Genomic DNA, 8,735 nt, shown 5'->3' on the forward strand with positions numbered 1-8,735 from the left:
AAATACTGTACAAGCAATCAAACCAGAGGAGGGACATTTTTGAAAATAGTCGTTTTGTTTATACTGCTGGAATATATTCATAAAATTAGAGAGGCATCTATTTTGGACACGCGTCGGATACATTTTTCAGCCCCGCCTACGAAGGGAAACGCAGCTTCGGAATTCCCCCCGGCGACCCGCAGCTCCTGTCTCCGCATGGGAACCTCACTGATTTCTTTCCGCCGAGGCTGCGGAATCGGAACTGCTGCCTGGCTCCTGGAGCCTGACTCCGCCGGCTTGGACAGAAAGGAATTAATTCGCGGTCGCGATCTGAAACCGAGCGAAGCCTTCCTCCAGCGCTTGACAACGCGTATTTATTCCAAACACTGGGAAAATGACGTTTGGGGACAACAGCTTCACGCTGGCGGGGAGACGCTGGGAGCTGCAGTTTAAAAAGAAAAAAAAGAAAAACTTTCCCCAAACTTTGGTTTTACTGAGAAGCAAATCCCATTGTATTCAATGGGTCTTCTTCCCAGGTTTTTCTGGGTAGAGGATCGTCGAGTTGGGACTGCGAATGCAAGGTTCCGATTTAATCCCCCACTCCTAAACACAAAAGCGTCATTCTTTGGGCTTTCGCCGAGCTCTTGCTGGGGATGAAAGAGCTGTCCGGGTCGAACGAATCGCCTTTTGAACTCTGCTTCCTCGTGGGTTTGTTGTGACCCGCCTCCTTTCCCTCTAGGGGCCATCTGGATTTGGAGTAAATGGGTTTTCTGCTCTCGCCACCACTATGGAAATCACGCGTCTCGGGGCGCCCTCCTGCGTCCCGGTTGGACCCTGACCCCTCGGCGCCCGTGTGAAGCCTTCGAATAAAGGGGAAAAACCCTTCCGGGCAGGGCGGCTCAAGGGCCTGGCCGTTGGTCCTGGTTGGGCCTAAGGCATTGCTGGAATTAGGAAAGGGGGGGCGGAGAAGCTTTAATGAAAACCACAAGCCCCACTCCCTGAATCTCCCCCCCCCCCTTGTGGGAATCAAATCACACACCCCTTTCTCCAAAAAATTAAAAATAAAATAAAAATAAAAAAGAGCTAAGGAACCCAGCACAAAAAGGGAAGGGGGTCGGAGAGTCTATTCCCCTACGACCTGCTCCCCCTTGATGGCCAAAGGAGTCGGTGACTTGTTCATTGTAAGGGAGGTGCACCAATCAGGGTTTCCCTGGTACTGTACTTTGAAAGAAGTCTTTTCAGGATAGGCGCTGGACATCTGGACATCCACAGATAAAACAGTTTCCTGTTTCCTGCCACTCCTCTTGAAGTGAGTTCCTTTATACGCTCGATCTAGAGACAAAGGGTTCTTCTCCCTGTTAAGAGGTGCTAACTTGAAACCAGGATGAGAAAAATGTATTACTTGGCCAATTGGACGGTTCTGAATGATCACTGTACTTTCTGTAATAATAATGATGTGCTGCAAAGTGGATTCTGCCTTACGGTGACCCTTTTCAGAGCTGTTTAGGTACAGAGCATTCAGAAGTTGGTTTACCAGTCCCTTCTTCTGGGAGGCACCCAGCGATTGTGTCATTTGCTGAAGACCAAAGAGTACATATTACCTCTACGTATATTACCTTTTCAAGGCAATGTCACAGATAGTCACAGGCATATACCATTGTGTGACAAATGCTAAGCTGGCTGAGTATCACAGTGGCTAGTAGAGTTTGAGAGTCCAGTTCCCCACTTTGCCTCCTAGGAGTAGAGCAAGCCTGTGTAACCTTGGACAAGCTGCAAGAAGAGAATGAGGAGTCACTTCTGAGTACTCTCTCCCTAGGAAACGCTGGCAAGGGCCGCCAAAAGTCAGAACTGACTTGACAGCATGGCCTTTTTATCCTCTATTAATGCCAGCTCTCCACCTCTTACAAAATGCAGGAAAGTAATGAAGTTGTATCTTATTGTTGTCTGTGTGGTCACTGAAGTCTGACTTAATGGCATCCCTTCCCAGAGTTTTACAGGCATAAAATACTCAGAACTGGTTCACCGGTCCTTTCTTCTCATGACCCAAGGCCACACAAGTGGAAGGGCACAGTAAGCTGTTGATTCCTTTCCTGAGAGCTACTGTGAGCATTTGAACAAATACTCTTACTCTATTGCCAGAGACTCCAATCTACTAATGCTGGCCTTTAGTGCATGGAAAATGACACAAGAAAAAAATACTCTGTCATCCTTAACTGGAATCTCACTACTTTCCTTCTTCCAGTTCTACTGATTTACTGGGATAGAGAGTTTCCAGCTTCCAGAGAAACTGGCTTCCAACAAGCACCTGCTTGGGGCAGTAGATTGATATCTTCCCCTTCACCACCACCCCCTCACCCTCACCTAAGCATGACTACAGTATCTGCCAGTGGAAGGAACCTCCATGCATCTGATGAAGTGGGCTACAGTCCAGGAGACCCAATGCCAGGTAAACATTGTTGGCTTTTAAGGTACCACTAGATTCTGGGCTAGGTTCCCCCCACCTTCAGTGTAAATTCACTTCAACTCTACTTTCTGGACTGATGGGTTTTGACAGCATTTCTCTAAGATGTTAAGCATAGTACCTGGAAATGCAATATTTAAGCTTATTTAAGTTTCACCATTTGGAATGGGTCTCTTTTCATGATAACTGTTTTCAGGGCTGGGTCCTTATAATTCAGTGCCCTTGGATTCTTTGAGTCTGCAGCTCCTCGAAAACATAGAAGCCTGATCCAACCAAGTTGAAGCATGTTTACATCCCATGGAGCGGAACACAAATTTCAAGGCCATATTTCGCTTTCCCATTGGATTCAGTAAAACCGCAGTTGCTTGATCACATTGATTTATTGTTTCCTAAGAACTTCTTTCTCACACCCTTGCTTTTTATGGAGGAGAGAGGAGGAGGACATAACCTGATCATCTGTCCTGAACAGCTGGAATCATAACTCACTGAATAAAAAAAAATGCACCAACTTACCTCCTATTTGGTTAGAGAGCTACTCAGTTGTTGATTAAGGGATGTCTGCACCATTGGGGATTTTGTTGAACTTGTAAGATGCAAGTTTCTGTAAGATGTAGCTTCCAGTGCATGAAGAAACTTGTTGGGTTCAACCCAAGATGTACCCCTGGGATAATTGCTTTATTGTTACAATGATGTGTGAGGAATTTGTTTTTGTTCTTTTGCCTGAATAGTCTTTATTTTACACTTGCTTATATGGAACAACATTCATTTTAGTTCAACTACATTGGGACAAACTGCAACAGAGCACAGACAGAGTTCTGACTCCTGCCCTCTGAAGACGGCAGTCACAGAGACTGGCAAAACGTTAGGAAGAAAAACCTTAAGAACACGCCCAAACAGCCTGGAAAACCCACAACAACCATCAGATCGTGGCCGTGAAAGCCTTCGAGAATACACTGGAACATTTCCAAGCCTATTCTCCCAAGAGTGGAGACCATTTTGGAGTTAATTCAATGTCCCTTTTTCTTTGAAACGCTTGAAATAGTTTCGTATCATCAGCAAATGTGCAAATCGTTTGGTATCATCAGCAAATCATTGACAAGCAAATAGAAAACACTGGACCAGATATGAAAACTGTCCTTTTATTCCTGTCCTTCACTTCCTGTTTTTTAATTAGTTACTGATCCATAAGAGGATTTTGTTTACTTATCCCATGACTGCTTAGTTTCCTAAGGAGCCTTTGGCGTAGGACTTTGTCAAAAGTCTATTGAAAAGACCAATTAAGCGAAGTCTACTGGATTAGTCCATTTACATGCTTTTCCATCTCTTAAAGACATATTGAAGTACTCCAAAAGGGAAATGCAATAAGATTAATGAGTCATTTGCTTAAGGTTGTCTTAAAATAATAGATGGTCGTGTCTACCAGAAGAAGAACAGGCAAGAGACACACAATTTGGTTCAGAGGAAATTTTAGAAACTGAGAAGCATAATCCAGGTTACTTATACTTGGGAAGATATGCCATTATATAAATGTGGATATGTACATTTACTTTATATAATTATAAGAAAACCTTTGGCAAAGTCCAATAGGTAAAATGATGAAGCTGCCAATAAATCAAAGTCTTGATTCAAGACATATTTTTTATAAGTTACAGCCTGTATTATATTATTATTGGCAACCAACAAACACTGCAATGAAAGCAGAAGATCACATAGTACAGGACATAAAGATGAAGAGCAATATGATGAGATATATGCTTTCACTATTATCTCACAAATTGTTTACTGAGAACATTTTTGGAGAAGAACTTGCTGATTCAAATAATGGTATTATTGTCAACAGAGAGGTTGCTAACAACGACATGCAGATGTTGTAGTATTGCTAGCTAACAATTCAGATGGTCTGTAAAAGTTGCTTAGTAAAGTCAATGAAGGAAATAATAATCAAATCTAAAAATATGCATTGAGAAAGCCAAGTTCAATGTAATTAGGAAAAAGCAATTAGTCCAAGAACTGTGTTAATGACCCAAATTGTAGAGTGTGCTGACAAATATAAGTAATTGGGTTCCATGAATAGTGGAATGTGAGCTGCAGAAATCACAATAGGGATGCTTCAGAGCAGGTTTTTTTTTAAAGATAATGGCAGTATGCAACAAATATTTAAAATTTTCTTTGTTAATTACATTGTGTGGTGCCATGTCTTCCCTGTTCTACTGTGTTGCGTGGAAGCACAGACATTGAAATAGGCTACTTTATAAAAAAGGGGGAAAGTGCCTGACTGCAAAGCTCGGACATATAGATCACAATCAGCACTGTGCCTCCCAAGAGAGGGCCAGCTGGAGCTTGTGTGGCTGATGGTGCCATGTGACCTGCCCCCTATGAAGACATGGGCAGTGCATGGTTTGAGAGCACCATCAACTTGGATCTCAAGTCAACTTCTGTACATCATGGTAGTCAGAAAACAGTTGATTGGTTGATAGAGGCTGTATAGCATAACAGAGTGTTGGACAGAATTCAGAAGACCTGAGTTAAAATCCCCACTTGGCCATAAAATGTATTGAGTGGCCTTGGCCGATCACAGTCTATCAGCTTGACTTACTCTATAATAATAGTTTGTCCTTCATTTTGGCCCATTTGGGGAGGGAGAAAATAAGAGAATGGTTAACTTTGAACAATAGCTTGTTGACAGACAGGCAGGACATAGAAGACCTGAGAGAAAATTGCTTTTTGTGAAAATCACTGAGTGGCCTTGGGCCAATCACACATTATCAACTTGACATAGCCTACAGTGTTGGGAATTTTGCTATAAGAAGCTGATGATCAGAGCCACAATCAGCTCCAGGTCTTGTTTTTGCTGACTGTATAGAGCTTCTCCATCTTTGGCTGCAGAGAATATAGTCAATCTGATTTCAGTATTGCCCATCTGGTGATGTCCATGTGTAGAGTCGCCTCTTGTGTTGTGGGAAAAGAGTATTTGTAATGACCAGCTTGTTCTCTTGACAAAACTCTGTTAGTCTTTGCTCTGCTCCGTTTTGAACTCCAAGGCCAAACTTCACTGTTGTTCCTTTTATCTCTTGACTCCCTACTTTAGCATTCCAGTTCCTATAATGAGAAGAACATCTTTCTTTGGTGTCAGTTCTAGAAGGTGTTGTAAGTCTTCATAGAATTGGTCAATTTCATCCTCTTTATCATCCGTGGTTGGTGCATCAACTTCGATTACTGTGATGTTGAAAGGTTTGCCTTGGATTCGTATTGAAATCATTTAATCATTTTTGAGATTGTATCCCAGTACAGCTTTTCCCACTCTTTTGTTGGCTATCAGGGCCTACTCCATTTCTTCTAAGGGATTATTGCCCACAATAGTAGATATGATAATTGTCTGAATTGAATTCACCCATTCCTGTTCATTTTAGTTCACTGACGCCCAGGATGTCAATGTTTATTCTTGCCATCTCCTATTTGACCACATCCAGCTTCCCAAGGTTCATAGAACTGACATTCCAGATTCCTATTTATTTATTTATTTATTTACAATATTTTTTAGCCGCACCATTACCAGTGGCTTCTGGGCGGCGTACAACAATATTAAAACTTAGAAACATTAAAAACATTTAAAAAGACAATGTAAAATATCATATATTAAAACAATTCTTAAAACATTAATATTAATAAGTCCTGCTGCTCATGTGACCAGCTAGGGAATACTGTTTAATTAAATTGCTGGCTAAACAGAAAGGTCTTTGCCCGGTGCCGAAAAGCCAAGAGTGTTGGAGCCAGGCGGATCTCTATAGGGAGGGCATTCCAAAGTTGGGGGGCAACAGCCGAGAAGGCCCTATTTTGACATTCCATCCCCCTCACCTCTTTCAGGGATGGCACCTTCAGAAGGGCCTCCTGGCCTGATCTTAGAGGACGGGCAGGCTCATATGGAAGAAGGCGGTCCTTTAGGTAACCAGGTCCTAAGCTGTTTAGGGCTTTATATGTCAAAGTAAGCACTTTGAATTGGGCCCGAGCAGCAACCGGCAGCCAGTGTAAATTTTTGAGAACTGGCGTGATATGAGTCCGTGCGGCGGCGCCACTTACCAGCCGTGCAGCCCGGTTCTGTGCCAGTTGCAGTCGTCGGACCATCTTCAAAGGCTGCCTCACGTATAGCGCATTACAGTAGTCCAGTCTGGTTGTTACCAGTGAATGAGTGACTGTTGCCAGGCTCCGCTCATCCAGGCAAGGGCGAAGTTGATATATTCTCCGTAGCTGTAAGAAGGCACTCCTGGACACCGAGTCCACCTGGGCTTCCAAGGTCAGACCAGGGTCAAGGAGCACCCCCAAGCTGCAGACCCTGTCCTTTAGGGGGAGTGTAACCCCATCTAAGGCAGGGAAATGGCCCTTTAACCTATCTGGCGGAGCACCTACCAGCAGCACTTCCGACTTGTCTGGATTGAGCCTCAGTTTATTGACCCTCATCCAGACCATTATCGAGTCCAGGCATGAGTTCAGAACGGCAACTGCCACACCTGGATTGGTAGAGAATGAGAGGTAGAGTTGGGTGTCGTCAGCATATTGCTGACTTCTCAGCCCAAACCTCCTAACGACCTCCCCCAGCAGTTTCATGTAGATATTGAACAGCATGGGGGACAGTATAGAGCCCTGAGGAACCCCATGACGCAACCGCCATGGATCAGAGCTACTCTCCCCCAGCACCACCTTCTGGACTCGATCAGCCAGGTAGGAGTGGAACCACTGTAAAACAGTGCCTCCGATTCCCATCCCAGACAATCTGTCCAGAAGGACACCATGGTCGATGGTGTCGAAAGCCACTGAGAGGTCCAGGAGAATCAACAGGGATGCATTACCCCTGTCTTTCTCCCGGCAAAGGTCGTCATACAGGGCGACCAAGGCAGTTTCTGTCCCATAACCCAGCCTGAAACCCGATTGAAATGGATCTAGATAATCAGTTTCATCCAGGAGAGTTTGGAGCTACTCAGCCACCACATGTTCCAACACCTTGCCCAAAAAAGGGAGGTTTGCTATTGGTCAATAGTTGTTCACTAGACCTGGGTCCAGATTAGTCTTTTTTTAGGAGTGGGCGAATCACTGCCTCCTTTAATGGGGCAGGGACCACTCCCTCTCTTAACGAGGAGTTGATGACCTCCAGGATCCAGGTGCAAACTCCCCTGACATTTCTTTATTAGCAATCATGAGCAAGGGTCGAGTTGTGTAGTGGTGGCACGAACCGATCCAAGCCCCCTGTCCACATCCTCAGGTCATAACACCTGGAACTCATCCAATAAATTATGACATAAGTCCGGAGCACTGGACACAACCATAGGCTCTGCATCAACAGTGGAGTCCAACTCTTTGCAAATCTGAGCAATTTCCCCCTCAAAGTGTGTAACAAATTCATTACAGCGAGCCACTGAGGAGTCCAGGACCTCCACTGAACCATTAGGTTGAAGAAGGTCCTGGACCACTTGAAATAGCTCTGCTGAACGACACACCGAGGAAGCAATACGACTGGAGAAATACTGGCATTTCGCCAGCTGTATTGCCACAGAGTAGGCCCAATAATGGGCTCTAAGCTGTGTTTGGTCATAGTTGCAGCGATATTTCCTCCATCTGCGCTCAAGCTGTCTCCCCAACCGTTTCACAGCCAGAAGCTTCTCTGTGTACCATGGAGCCATATAGGCTCTGCAGGCAGGGAGAGGGCAGCTAGGTGCGATCGTGTCAACTGCCTGGGCCATCTCCTTGTACCACAAGGTGACCTGGGCTTCGACAGGAGCGCCGACCATATCAGCTGGAAACTCCCCTAGAGCGTTCAGGAATCCTTCAGGATCCATAAGTCTCTGGGGGTGGATCATTTTAATTGATCCCCCACCCCTGCAGAGAGTAGTAGTGGCAGAGAGTCTGAACATTACCAGGAAATGGTCCGACCATGACAATGGGGTCAAAGATAAACCCACCACATCCGGACCACCATCCCCCCGTCCCGTTGAGAATACTAGGTCAAGTGTATGGCCTTTCTCATGAGTCAGGGCGATGACATGTTGAAACATCTCCATGGTTGTCATGGCGGCCATGAAGTCCTGAGCTGCCCCTGATAAAGTGGCCTCGGCATGGAGGTTGAGGTCTCCCAGTACCAAAAGTCTGGGGGTCCTCACCACCAGATCCGAGATCACCTCCGTCAGCTCAGGTAGGGAGACTGTTGGTAAGCAGCAGGGTGGGCGGTACACCAACAGAATCCCCAGTCTGTCTCTTGAGCCCAACACACAATACAGGCCCTCTAGACCATTTCCCAAAGGGATGG

At 45.1% G+C, this 8,735-nt stretch overlaps 1 long non-coding RNA gene across 1 annotated transcript; it reads left to right on the forward strand.

The window, feature by feature from the left end:
- Positions 1-152: 152 nt before the first annotated feature.
- Positions 153-6,027, forward strand: LOC144586426 (uncharacterized). Its single transcript, XR_013541247.1, has 2 exons — positions 153-1,288; positions 2,222-6,027. It is a non-coding gene; the product is annotated as an uncharacterized LOC144586426 (long non-coding RNA).
- The last annotated feature ends 2,708 nt before the right edge of the window (positions 6,028-8,735 follow it).

The sequence above is a fragment of the Pogona vitticeps genome, chromosome 2, assembly GCF_051106095.1.
Source record: "Pogona vitticeps strain Pit_001003342236 chromosome 2, PviZW2.1, whole genome shotgun sequence".
Lineage (NCBI taxonomy): Eukaryota > Metazoa > Chordata > Lepidosauria > Squamata > Agamidae > Pogona > Pogona vitticeps.